This window comes from Macrobrachium nipponense, chromosome 10 (assembly GCF_015104395.2).
Source record: "Macrobrachium nipponense isolate FS-2020 chromosome 10, ASM1510439v2, whole genome shotgun sequence".
In the NCBI taxonomy this organism is placed as follows: domain Eukaryota; kingdom Metazoa; phylum Arthropoda; class Malacostraca; order Decapoda; family Palaemonidae; genus Macrobrachium; species Macrobrachium nipponense.
This window is the reverse complement of record NC_087204.1, coordinates 95,937,733-95,951,743: the sequence shown is the minus strand read 5'-3', so window position 1 is coordinate 95,951,743 and position 14,011 is coordinate 95,937,733. Positions and strand designations below refer to the sequence as shown.

The 14,011-nt window shown below is 35.2% G+C and overlaps 1 long non-coding RNA gene and 1 pseudogene across 1 annotated transcript; both read right to left on the bottom strand.

Moving 5' to 3' along the window:
* The window catches only part of LOC135224052 (uncharacterized), an 87,452-nt pseudogene that overhangs the window by 46,193 nt on the left and 27,248 nt on the right, over window positions 1–14,011 (bottom strand).
* Window positions 7,503–13,035, bottom strand: LOC135223777 (uncharacterized). The gene is made up of 3 exons (XR_010316585.1): window positions 12,899–13,035; window positions 10,246–10,426; window positions 7,503–7,680 (listed from the first exon to the last, which is right to left on the bottom strand). It is a non-coding gene; the product is annotated as an uncharacterized LOC135223777 (long non-coding RNA).

Genomic DNA, 14,011 nt, shown 5'->3' with positions numbered 1-14,011 from the left:
GAAAATCTGAGGAAAACGGGAATGGTTCCGAGCACCAGCGCCACGGGAACGGGGGGTGGCGATCACCTGAACTACCAGTGTACTAGCGGTTGCCGCGAGTTTGAAATTCTGCCAGTGCGACAAGGGGATAAGCTATATATATACCTGCCAGGTAAGTGTCATGCGTAAAAACATAAATATTTCATGTCATCCCTAGCCTCCACATGCATGCTCCACAGCCAGGCTTCCCTTGGTTTCTATTCTTTTTGGAGATGGGGTTCCTGTGTAGGTACACTAAACAATAGCTCCTTCCATTCCCAAGGCATATCTTGTCATCTTGTAGGTGGAAAGGAAGTCCTTTGGTTATATGATTTAAAAAATTTTAATGAAAATACGTTTATTAATCAGTAATACAAAATATGTCATGGTTTATAAAAAAATCTGCATATAATTCTCTATGGTAAATATTAAAATTTCCATTACAATTTTAAACATTAACAACAAAACATTCTTTTAAGAATAATAGATGTTAAATAATTTTCTATAAATGCTCTGGAAGACAAAAGTGTTATGAAATTTACTTTAAAAGCAGTCTACAGAAAAGTCAGATTTAAAAAATAAAAATAAAAAATGCCAAATCATTTTTGATACAGACAGCATTTCAGGTTTCTAGTTTTCAATATATACATATACAATATATGACAAAAAGTAAGATTTAAATTTTAAGGAAGCCAGTATTCTCAAGTTTAAGTTAGACAAATTGAAGGAAAACTTTGTTTGCTGCAAACACCAATTTACAATGTCACACTGTCTTATATAAAATCATAGACCAACTTCTTCACTTTACTGTACAGCATATAGTATCTTATGTGTATGGAGTGCTTGCCCCTTAATTGATAATACAGAGTACGTATGTCAATTCCATTTCTATGAGGACAATAGCAGCCATAATAATTATAATTATCCATTATTACGGTTGTTTTAAATCATAAAAGAATCAATTCATAAAAGGAAATGTACTACATTCAGAATGATCTGCATTTTCAGTCTACTATTAATGGTTCTAGATAAACTAATCTTTTTATAAGAATAATTCAGTCTATTAATTATTTACTCGTGAGAAAACCTTCATTGCCATACTGAATGCCTCAATCTGGAGCATCTAGTTCAGTTCTTAAAATAGTGTGTTGCAATACCATTACTGAGAATCCCCTTTCACAATCTTAAGACATTTGCTCCTTTATGTTTGAAACTATTCTCATTTTGTACTTCATCAAAAACATTTTTTTATTTGCTTTGTATAACCACAAAACGTGAGCATTGATTAGTACTGAAAGCGAAACCCTTACCCATGTTAAATTAACAAAAAAAAAAAAAAAAAAAAAAAAAAAAAAAAAAAAAAAAAAAAAAAAAAAAAAATTCCTTGGCAGACCTCAATTTAGCACCACTGAAAAAAAAAATTAATTACTAGATATAACAAGAACTTCATAAATGGCTAGATACCCCTTTAACATTTCCTAAGGCTTCCTTCATAATCCTAAGTACAAGATCAACATTCTCTGGAGTACAGTTGTAGCCCATCAAACCTATTCTCCAAACTTTTTCCTGCAGAGGGACCAAGACCTCCACTGATTTCCACTAGGTAACTGCAAAAGAAAGAAAAATAATTTTTGACCAAGAATACAAAATTTCCATTCTCAAAATCAAGGTTTAGTAATATTATTGGCTAGTTTGACAACACCACAAAACCGAATACTGGACTTCCTGCGAGTCAGTAAACCCATAATAAATTAAATTTTTAAATTTTTTACAAGGATAATTTTCCATGGATAAATGACAAGATCAGTCATCATATTTGCAGTCTTGTGAATTTAGATTCCTAAATATGAAAAAATCAATTAGAAACTATTGATACAGAATACGTACTGGCATTCCACTCATTAACTGTTTAGCACATGTGTCTCTCTTTCATATTTGCAATAGACAATTGGCCATAAATAGATTTGTATATCCCCTAGCTGAAAATGTGCAAAAATCTTATGATTAACTTGTAAAGCAAGATTCTACAACAGCAATGTTTTTTTTAGGCAAATTTGATTTTTAGCTGCCCAAGGTCAATACTAATGATAGAAAATTTAACCCATAATATCAAAAAACGTCTGTCCAGGACATTGAGAAAGGGTTCAACACTAAGGACCAATTTCAACTTCATGTTGAGAAATTCAAGTACAATTGGGTACCATGATAATGAGATTAGACAACAAATGTGGCTACAAAAGAGAAAGGATGAACAGTACCAGGAACAAAACAATGCAGATGGGGGCAAAAGGAAGCTGCAGAGAAGCTTTTAATGCTTAATACTGTTTAAAGTGTTCTGTACCAAGTCACATTAAGTGGCCTGCATTATTACATTGGCAAAGTGGCTGTCAGGCTAAAAACCATAATTATGCAGGTATGGAAAGCAGAAATATCCAAAACTCACAAGTAATTCACAGACACAGTAGAGATAAAATTAAGAAACTGAAAGGAATGCCTCCATGCATACCATTATGTGGATAGAAAAACTTGTTACAGTACTGTGTTGTGTACAGGATTGAAGACAATATCTTTAAGAAGCCTTTCTTTTCCTTTTCCCAGTTTCTAGTCATTGCTCTTGGCATGATTAATTAAGGAATAAGAGGGAGACACACCACATGTCCAAAAATTTTAAATGGAAAAAATTAGTTTCATCTATTACAATACCAACTTTTCAAGATCTTGCACACCTCAAAACATTCCTTTCAATAATCTTTTGAGCCACCAATCTATCAACAACCCTTACCTTTACAAAAACTTATACAATCCTGCCTTGGGCAATTTTATATTTTGTGGATGGTGTTTAGTTGATTTTGAACTATAAACTGGGTGTGTACTGAAATTGAGTTGTCAAACAACAGCTACAAAATTTGGTTCTTACTTGACATGAAGTATTTTACTACTTTCATCCAATCGACGCCATCTGGGACACGGATGGTATTTACTGTAGGAGTCCTTTTGCTTGCATCTGCAATAAACATTTCTAAACCAAGTGCAGCAAGACCTTCCCATAGCTTCTGAGCACATGCTCTATGACGTTTTCCATAAGGATTCCAGAACCTTCCTCACAGACTATTGCCAAAACCTTCATCGTAAGGCATACACTGAGCTTACTGGACCAGTATGATGGTACCTGGAAAAGTATTATGCATTTCCGAATCAGGAATGGATAAAAAATCTAAATATACATTATTGACATGCTGCAAAATTTACTATATACACGGTTGACATGCTACACTGCATTTATATGTTAATGATTAAAAACATCTTGGAATCAAACTAGATAAATATTATTCTCTTCAAACTGTGTTAGCAGGTAACTAATGACAAAAAATAAATTTGTTTTACAATGGAAAGGTTTGCAAACTGAGCTTCACATTTTTGTCATAAGCTTTAAACTGTAGTTGTGTAAGTTTTACTGATGCCTTTACATACTGTAAGAAGCCGTGAATTTAGTAGTTTTTTCTTTTTATTATTATTACAGAGTACTAAATGATACCATAAAGTCACAATGCTAAACTCTTAGGGTTCACCCAAAGGATTTGTTCTTTGATGACTTAAAGAACAAAGTACAGGTTAAAAAGTTACAAAAGTGAGTGAGAGGAGGCTATAAGAACTTGAAAAATGAAAGGCAGGCAGCATTGCAACTGAGGTTGTTTGGACTTGCATCAGAGAGCTCTTACACTTACAGTATGATGTGCTAAGCACATTGCAAGTGGTAAGCACTTATGGATAAAAGCTTGTGAACAAACTATACATTACAGTGATAGAACTGAAGTCACATCCCACTTCCCTCTCTCTCATAACGGATAAAAGAGCTTGATATACATCCAATCAATTTACTTTCTGAAAATCTAAAATAGAACTATACCATACTAAAATTCAGGACTGCTTATATCAGTTTCTACCCCCTTCCATAAAGCAAAAGAATAATTACACATGCTATTTTCCATTGTCCTGTTCAAGCATTATCGATCGTAGATATTCTTCTATCAGCTATTCCCTCTAAGGGATTAGATGTCAAATTAGTTCTCTACCTCCTTCACAAGAATAAATAGGAATTTCTGGAAAACTTCAGAAACCCCATAACACAAATACACAGCTGGGGTAGCAAAACTTACTTGCGAGGTTGACCGTCACAGCCCCAGTAATTTGCCAGCCAAGTCATATCTGCATAAAAGCTTCTTATAGGAGTTTTTCTTGCATGCACTTTTGCCCTAGAAATGAAATTAAATAAAAAAAACAGGTGAAATGCCTTTCATGTTACCCATGTCAAACTAATGAAAAATCAATAACAAATTGTTATGAACATTTTCAGAAGTTTCAAGCTGAAGTACAGCGACAATCCTGAACTGCCATATGCACAGCACCCAATTACAGTACTGAACATGTAGAAACCAAGATATTTTTAACTTCAATACTACTGTACTTATAGTCTATATATTCCCACCTTCAATCAATATATACATTTTTAACTTCAATACTGTACTTAGTCTAAATATTCCTACCTTCAATAAATATATAGTACAAGTCTAGTCAATTAAATATTTGTCTTAGGTCACTTATACAAAAATATGTGAAAAGCAACCAAAATCTTATTGAATAATGAAAAAATAAGCATTAAGAACCTATTTAAAACAAATAACACTTGGGGAAGAGCAAAGCACCTGTGCTTCATTTTTAACCTGTCTACAAGTAATATGCATGAATTACACATTATCTATGATGATTCTGAGCTTAGCACTTGAAAGGGGAAAACAACTCGGCACACAAGCAATAGGCAGTTTCTTTATATGTTCTTCGTTTTTATGGTTAACTGACCAAAAAGCTAACATAAAAAAAAACATTTTGCTATATAACAATCAATATCTTTTTAAAAATTAATAACAGAAGGTTAAATGAACTCTGGAAAATGCAAGCCTAGGAAGGAGTTCAGAAACATGCAAACAAGAGATTGTTGAATCACCAAAAATGGGCTGGGGGAGAAAGCGGCAAAATGGCATTATATAACATCCTCTAAAAAAGGACTAGCAAATGATTAGGGTAAGGTCATCAAATACATGATTATTTGATATTTTCATGAATGTTTACAAAAGAGCATATATAAAAAAAAAATCAGACCAAATATCTTTTAGTTCAAACTTACATAGCTCTGTCACCAAATGCAATAGGGGCCAGTGATGGAGGAGCAGATATGACTTTCTGTGTTCCAGTATATACAACATCAATCTCCCAGTCATCCATGTAAAAGGTACACCGCCTAAAGATGCAACAGTATCAACTGCCAGTAAAGCATTGTACCTAAGGGGAAAATATTTGTTAAAATCATTCAAATAAGCTTAATCATGTCCTCTCTTTATGGAGACCAACTTGTACACAGTCTATGTAAAAGCAATTTCATCATACTTCACTGTAAAATTCATTCTGACAATGCTTTTCTTTCTCTTGATAATTATGGTAATTCTCTTGAAAACCAATATTCGACATATCCATCTGTAAAAATTATAACCAACTGTATACAATATTTATACAGGGCACACACAACTGTTACAACCAATGCTGTTTCCTCTTTATACAAACAATTTATAAAGATTTTTTCAAACCCCAAAAAATTAGATGCACAATATTTTCTCTATGAAGAACATAATTCCAGTCAAGGAAAGATATATCTGCACAGGTTTTGGATTTAGTTCTGTGATAAGGCTACTCTATTTTGAAAAACCAACCATTCACCATTATCTAATAAAAGTTCAGACTATTGCAGATCACAGATTCTACATGAAGCTAGGCTCATTTAGAAAATAGTTGCAACAGTTTATTTACAGCATTACAATATTGTTATAATGCTCTACTTCTACAGCAATATTTTATGTATAAAGTACAGCAGTACATTATGTAATTTCTTTACTGAAAAATATATTCTACTTTGACTATATTTCACATATTACCAGTGGGTTAAGAATCCAGAATGCAAAATACTACATACTTTCTACAAAGGGCACCAACACCTTCTAATGGTTGCAGTGCTCCAGTTGAAGATTCTCCCTGAACTACAAAAAGGACAGCTGGTTTGTGTGCTTTTAATCCTGCTTCCAATTCTCCTAAGCTAAAAACTTCACCTGCAGCTTTTTCTAGAATTCGGACATCAGCATCTATAAAATACAAAATTAGCACTAAGTACCAAAAACCTCTATAAGTACTATAGAAATGTGAATATACAGTATATACAAAGGTTAAATAAATTGTGACTTTAGCTCACAATACTACAGTGTTTTTATATGTGCTTTCTTATAGAAGGTACAACACGAAGGAGTTCGCTACAATCTTCTGCCTATGCAAACTGTAGTACAGTATATGTATCTCTTACAAGTTTATATCTAACACCATAATTTTTGTACATTCTGATGTATACTATAAAAAAAAATTAAAAAAAAAAAGTTTGGGAAACCAATACGAACCATGTCTTCGAGCCATATCAGCTGCCCTCTCTCCCCATATGCCATTCTGAGCTATCAATATGACATCGCCAGGTTCCAAGAGATTGCACATGGTAGTCTCCATTCCTGCATGACCAGTGCCACTGACACAACAAACAACATTTGCCTTTGTTTGGAATAGGTATCGTAAACCTTCTTTCACTTCATCATAATCTGAAAATTCGCATGATACCAAAAAAGAATTATATATGTAGTGGTAAATACTGTACCCCAAATATTCTCTGTACATCTAAAAATCAAATATCTTATAGATTATAGATATCTCTGAATGAATGTGAAAAATTTGTGCAAAATAACCATCAACACCAAGACCCAAAGAAAATTAACTTACCGCTGTGAGATGCAACAAGATAATTTCCAAATTATGGGCATTAGTTAATTTACTATTACACAAATATAGTACATTTACTTCACTTTATTACAAATTATAAAGAAAAATTATGTTGAGAACACTAGACTGAAATGTGAAAACAGTGCTAGTGAACAGTGCAAAAAAATTTATGATTTACATATGTACAGTACTATGTAATATATGGCTTATACTATTTCATACAGCAGATGCGTAATACTGACAAATGCAACATTCAAAATTCTTAAAAATATACTATAACAAAACAATGCTAACACTCATGGCCCATAACACAAATAAGGAAAGTATGGAGACATGTGGTTTCCTGTGGCTTACAGAGACTGAGGTCTACAAGACTGTGTTGGTTTCCATATATGATGTTGGTTGGACATGTGACATTTAAGGATGAGGAACAGTTAGAGAATCTGTATCAGATGTATGTAGCAGGAAAAAGAAAGGTCCAAAAAATCATGGAAAATGAACACAAATGTTTACCTAAATTTGATGGAAACTCAAGCATAAAGTGTACAAAACAGAAGAGACCTGAAATTAGTAATTTCTTGCCAACAGACATTCTGGGAAACTGCACATGAAAATGTTAGTGACAATAAGTAACCATCACTTTACCTGACAAAACTCTGGGTGAAGATGCCCTAATAATGGTTTCATCATAGCAAATAATGAACACGCAATGGGCTGTTGGAAGGCCCTGGGCCCATCAGCAATTTGGATGGTACCGTTAAAGGCTTCTTTAGACATTCTGGTGGTGTTACGTTCATTCTGTAAGAGATTAAATGTTACTAAATCACAATATAAAACCATATATTAACAAACAAATACATTTCATTTGAAGTTTCAGGTTTTCTTACATTCAATTTTTATTGAAATTTGCAGTTTTATGTTTTCTTCCAGCTGATACTACCACAGAATAAAAGCTCCTTGCACAACTTGTCATTAAACGTCATTTCTGAGCCTTGGCAAGCAAAACTTACAGACAGGTTCAAATGGGTTTCGTTGGCAGCAGCACTTCTGATGAAAATGGTTATTTTAAAAATAACTAACGTTCACATTTGCATGTGCTCATACTTGGATAAATTTATTATATTTATGCAGTTGCTATTTGGAGGTGGGTATTTTAATGACATCTTAATACTCTGTCCAATTGGAGATGTAAAAAAAAATATGCTTTCACAAAGCCATCAAGTGCACATTTACAGCAAGGTGTGAAGTAATAAATAAAACGACAGAGAACAAGATGTCAAAAGGACAACTGAACAGATGATGAGGTCCTTCAAGCTCTAGCCCAGTGAATAGAAATGGCCGAGTCTCATTAAAAAATGGAAAAGCCGAGAGGGTAATTTCAAGTAAAATGGTTTTAAAGGCGAAACAGGTAGAAAAATCTCGCAGTTGCACTGTGAAACAATTGTTAGGAGAGGGTGGAAAATAAGATGGAAAAAAATATGAACAGAGGTGCCGTAAATGAAATGAAAGAGCCTGTAGCTAGGGACTCTGCAAAGAACCTCACCATGTAGGTGCACTCATGGAACTACTCTCCCTATGGGGTGGCACCTTGATTTGGTAAAGTTGCACCCCTATAATGCACTTATGGTTTATAATGCTATGGTCAGGTTTAATGTTTGGGTTGGGATAAGGCTTGGGAGTCCAGGGAGAAAAGATGCGGAGCCCCTTTTGGACAAGGGTTAAGTCCTATGTAGGTGAGGCCATTTCATTCATTTATTATATTGGGTATCACCATACAAAAAGCCTGATTTCCTACTGGGTACCATACTTTGTTAAATGTGGGGGTTGGATCATGGGTTCATGAGCATTTCCAAAATGAAAAACATACAAAATTGTTGGAAATATGGATACATAAAATTCTAGACATTTTTAAGGGATAGTGATAAAGGTGACAAACAACTTACATAAGCAAATAGTGTTCAGTATTAATCAAGTTAAGTTGGGTGGGGGGGAATTTCCAAGAACTTCCCCTTAATGAGGTAGGAAGCAGCCTCCTAAGGTCAGGTCAGGTTATGAGCATTCTTATACCTCTATATAAACTAATGATTTTATGGCACTTTAAGTCAGACTAGGTTGAGGGGGTGGGGGTTGTATAAAGTAAGAAACAAGCATGTTGTTAGCCTATACACTAGATGTATCCTGGTAATTCACCAAGTTCCTTTTTCCTTCACCCAAAAATACTGGTTTCCCTATGTGTCCCTCATTAGCTGGAGACAATGCAAAGTAGGGGGTCACAACTTCCTTGAGAGGGTCCTGAGGGGCAAAGGTTAGGACGTGGCATCTGAGGTAAGGTTAGGTACAGTAAAGGCAAATCTGGGTGGGTCATTCTCTCTGAAATGCCTACTAAAAAAATGCCGTAAGGTTTTACAGTAGGCCTGACCATTACACTACATTCGTTCCTCTGGAAACGAGATGTAAAATGGCCTACCTAACTGAGCATTGCATTGAAATATAAAAGTTACATAAAATACTAGACTAAAAGAAAAAAAAATAGGTAGATCTAGGGGCGGACTTATCGGCGGCGGCCTATACTATGGCAGTTGCAGTTTTTTTATGCAGTTTTACCTGCTGAACAAGAATTTTAAGTAATATTTATTTGGATGACTGTAATTAACCCCCAGGGACCAGTACTAAACAAGGCGAAATACATGGACGCCCCAATCCCTATGTGGGATGTCATATCCACGGTACGTTCCTTGCAGTCTGTGCGGATACTTCTGTAGAAATACCAAAAAATATTTTACATTTGTTCTACATTAGTATTATTAATGTAAACCACTTAAATAGTAACTTACCCACTTACCCTAGTCCTACTCTATTATAATGGCTTTTGTAGGTGGAAAATTATGAAATTATAGCTATACCTCTAGTGAGTAGATACCACACAGGCCAAAGACAGGTAACCACGGCTTTGGGATCAGCCACCATTTGCTGGCCACATAGGTAGCCTAAATTACATAATAATTTCATTCATTCCTAAGCTACTAGCTAAATGTTTGAGATTACAACAGGCCTAGGTAGTTAACTCACACTATTTATAACAAAAACCATCCCGGTGACATAATAGAACACATTATAGCCTATACGTCGCAAATTAGTCATAGGTAATCTCATTTTAATTAAAACAGTAACCAGAGAAGGCTACGTAACATTAACTACCAGGTGGGGTCCTAATTATAGGCCTTGAGGAACCCCACAATATGACACACGGCATAAACAACATGGCCTAGGCCTAAATACACTAATAAATTTAAATCTCTGTACATGGCAGCATAAAACTATTGATTTTTACACTTTGAACGAGGGAAGAACGTTCGAACTCACGTGCCGTCGGAGAGAACAGCTGTCAGAGGAACCCTGCCACTTGTTGCTGTGCGAAGCCACCTACGTTTGGCAGCGACGAGACCGGGTGACCTTGTTGTCGTCGCAGCTGCTGCAGAAGCGCCGCCGGTCACAAGTCCTACGCAGCCGCCACGGACTACGTTGGCTATGCCTATCATCATCACTGTGAAGAGGATGATGATGATGATGATGAATTAGAGCATTGAATTATAGAAAGTTCAGATCTATGCGTCTATGCTTAGAGCGTGAATTACGCGAAGTTGTAATGAATGCTTAGGATGGTTTGGATTCATCCAGATATGGGTAGGATAGAGCTAGTTGCTTTAGTGGTTTATGAACTCCTTTGAAGAGGTTCAGACCTATATATATATATATATATATATATAATTTATATATATATATATATATATATATATATATGCCAAGAAAGGTGGATGGTGCAGTATGTGGTAAGGGGTATGTTGAGCTGCTGATGAGCCTTCCATTAGGGTCCATATGGCATCAGGTGTGTTGATGATGATGTTTTCCGCACTTTAAGTCTATCCATGTCTAGCAGTTAAAAATATGAACGTGGCAATAACTATTTGTATTTTTTATTTTCTCAGGAAGCAACTTATAATGTACACACACACACACACACACACACACACACACACACACACACATATATATATATATATATATATCTATATATATAATATATATATATATATATATATATACATATATTTATATTTATATACACAGTTACTTAGGCAACTGTTTAAGTGAAAGAACAATGGTTGCTGAATATGTGGATAAAAGTAAGGCATATGTGACTGGTGCATGAATCAAGTATGGTAGATATGAGAATAATATCATAAGAGACTGTTAATTTTTTATGTAAGGGACAATTATTAGCAACTGGCATTATGAGCTGAGTTGTTGTGGTATGTTGGTGAAATTGTGGCCGAGTAGCTGACCAGGGTGTGTAAATTATGCTGAGACGAGGGAAAAGTTCTATATGACTGTGAAAGAAAAGAATAATTGCGTTTTTTTAATTAACTGTTTTTCCGTATGAAGATGGAATAACAAAGGTTACTGGAAGAATTATAGTTGTGTGAGAAACTTGAAAGTTCAGTGAAAAATTATGCGTGTTTGTAAGAATTATAATAGAAAATGAATTATCTTTGGGAAAACTGTTATATAGGGCAAAAAGATAGCTGAGAGAATTAGGCATGGTAAAATATGAAAGACGCGGTAGAAGGTTTAGTATGGGCGAGAAGTTCTATGAAAATACGTTAATGTGATTCGCGCCGGAATAAGTAACGAGATAAACAAGATTCGGTAGATCTGGTGGTTAAGATCAGTACTTTTGTGTACATAGGTGAAAGATCACTAAAATGCCAAACTTATTAATTAGCAGAGATGTGAAAAGGAAAAAAAAAATCTTGTCATTCAAGATGTACGAATGTTCGCAAGTAGAGAGGAATGTTTGGGGTGCATTGGGCTGACTTGCCTCACATAAGACCTGGCTTTTTTAAATTAAGGTCACATTTCCGCATGGGTTATGACACCTAGATGCCAGAGGGTGAATGGAACAAGGACTGGTCTTCTGCTATTGTTGAGGTTCTACGTGGCTTATAATTTGTTGCCAGATTATAAGCCCCTATAGAGTTTATGATATTCTGATTAGCGAAGGTAAACCACGTTGGATCTGTTCAGTGTTTGGATGAGTGGATCATCCAAACACTGAACAGATCCAACGTGGTTTACCTTCGCTAATCAGAATATCATAAACTCTATAGGGGCTTATAATCTGGCAACAAATTATAAGCCACGTAGAACCTCAACAATAGCAGAAGACCATTCCTTGTTCCATTCACCCTCTGGCATCTAGGTGTCATAACCCATGCGGAAATGTGACCTTAATTTAAAAAAGCCAGGTCTTATGTGAGGCAAGTCAGCCTAATGCACCACAACATTCCTCTCTACTTTGGCGAACATTCGTACATCTTGAATGACAAGATTTTTTTTCCTTTTCACATCTCTGCTAATTAATAAGTTTTGGCATTTTAGTGATCTTTCACCTATGTACACAAAAGTACTGATCTTAACCACCAGATCTACCGAATCTTGTTTATCTCGTTACTTATTCCGGCGCGAATCACATTAACGTATTTTCATAGAACTTCTCGCCCATACTAAACCTTCTACCGTGTCTTTCATATTTTATCATGCCTAATTCTCTCAGCTATCTTTTTGCCCTATATAACAGTTTTCCCAAAGATAATTATTCCAAAGGATAAAAGTCCATCAAACATTACTTTGAGTACGTGAAAGAAAGTGGTACTGGCACCGTACTCTCTATGGAAAAAAAAAGTAGTTGGTATGTGGCGACTTCCACCCTTGTAAGGTGTAATAACAGCCAAGGTGGGTGCAGCTCTCAACTCACGCTTTCGATATCCGTAAAGATCTACATAAATTTATGAATCATATGGAAACAAAAGCGCCGAGTAGTATCCATGATAATGCATACAGCCACTGTTGTCCATGTTGTGTCTACCTATAAGGATAGATTTGAGCCACGTATAGGCCTAATCACGTTAATTCTGGCCATTTGAAGTGATAAGACTGCGATAAAAACGTAACGTACCGTCTTTGAAAGTAATGGTAACACCTTCAGTTGCAAGGGAGACGAGGCTGAAGTACAAGTTATAACACGAAGAAACCCAGACATAATAACACACTGTCTTAGAAATGACACTGAATGATTGCTGATTATGCGATAACGATGATGGATAAAAGCCTTTTCCAACTGCTTTTTCCCAGGGAATAAATCGCTATCAATTGGCTACCTGTCTTTATGATTATCTTTGAATACTGTTTTTTTTTTTTTTTTTTTTTTTTTTTTTTTTTAAATTGTAACAGCTTCAGACGAAGCACAATGTTAACAGCTGGACATTTTTATTTTTTTGTTTCATAACATGTTGTCTTGAATGGAGATAAGATTACAATCTCGTGGCCCCCTAAGAGGAATCCCTTCAGCTTTTAAATGTTTACCAAATGGCAGTGAACTAACATTAAACCAGAATGTCCAACTCACAAGCTATCAGCCTAAAGAACCCCCAGCTTAGTCGTCGGCGATATCAAAGGTAGATATTATGCAAAATGTTCAAAATTTCAAGAGAAACACTCAAAAAAAGATAAACAAATAACTGGCTCAACGACAAAAATACAACAAACCAGAATTTTTGGAAGAAAGAAATTCCTCTTTTTAAAAAAAAAGCAGGATACCGGTTGCATTATCCAAATTTCGGAACGATAATCTAAATACAAAGGAAATGGCTATACGAGTGTCATCCGAAGAGTAAGTTGACGACAGTGTGAGAAATTCAATGTTGTCGGGTTCTTACGACATTTTGTTATTTGAGAGAGACCCACTCCTGTTTTGTTTGTGAAATCTTTGGCATTTCCCTTCCTGTTGTCAAGTGAGGCAAAATTACCTCTGTTGCTTTCACCTTGTAGCATTTTCTTAGAATTTCAACAAAACCCATTAGTAAGAAACAATGTATAATGATAAACGTGGGAATAAGAGTCAAATTTATCACACGTTTCATTGCTATATTTTGTTTTGCTATCCTTTAAGGAGGGACGTGTGTTTATCAGAACGATAGTTTTGAGTGACATGCACGATTGCAGTGTCAAAGATGTTAGTATGCTTATGACGAGAGTAGCAATTCTTAAAAAAAAGTAATTCTTAACGACG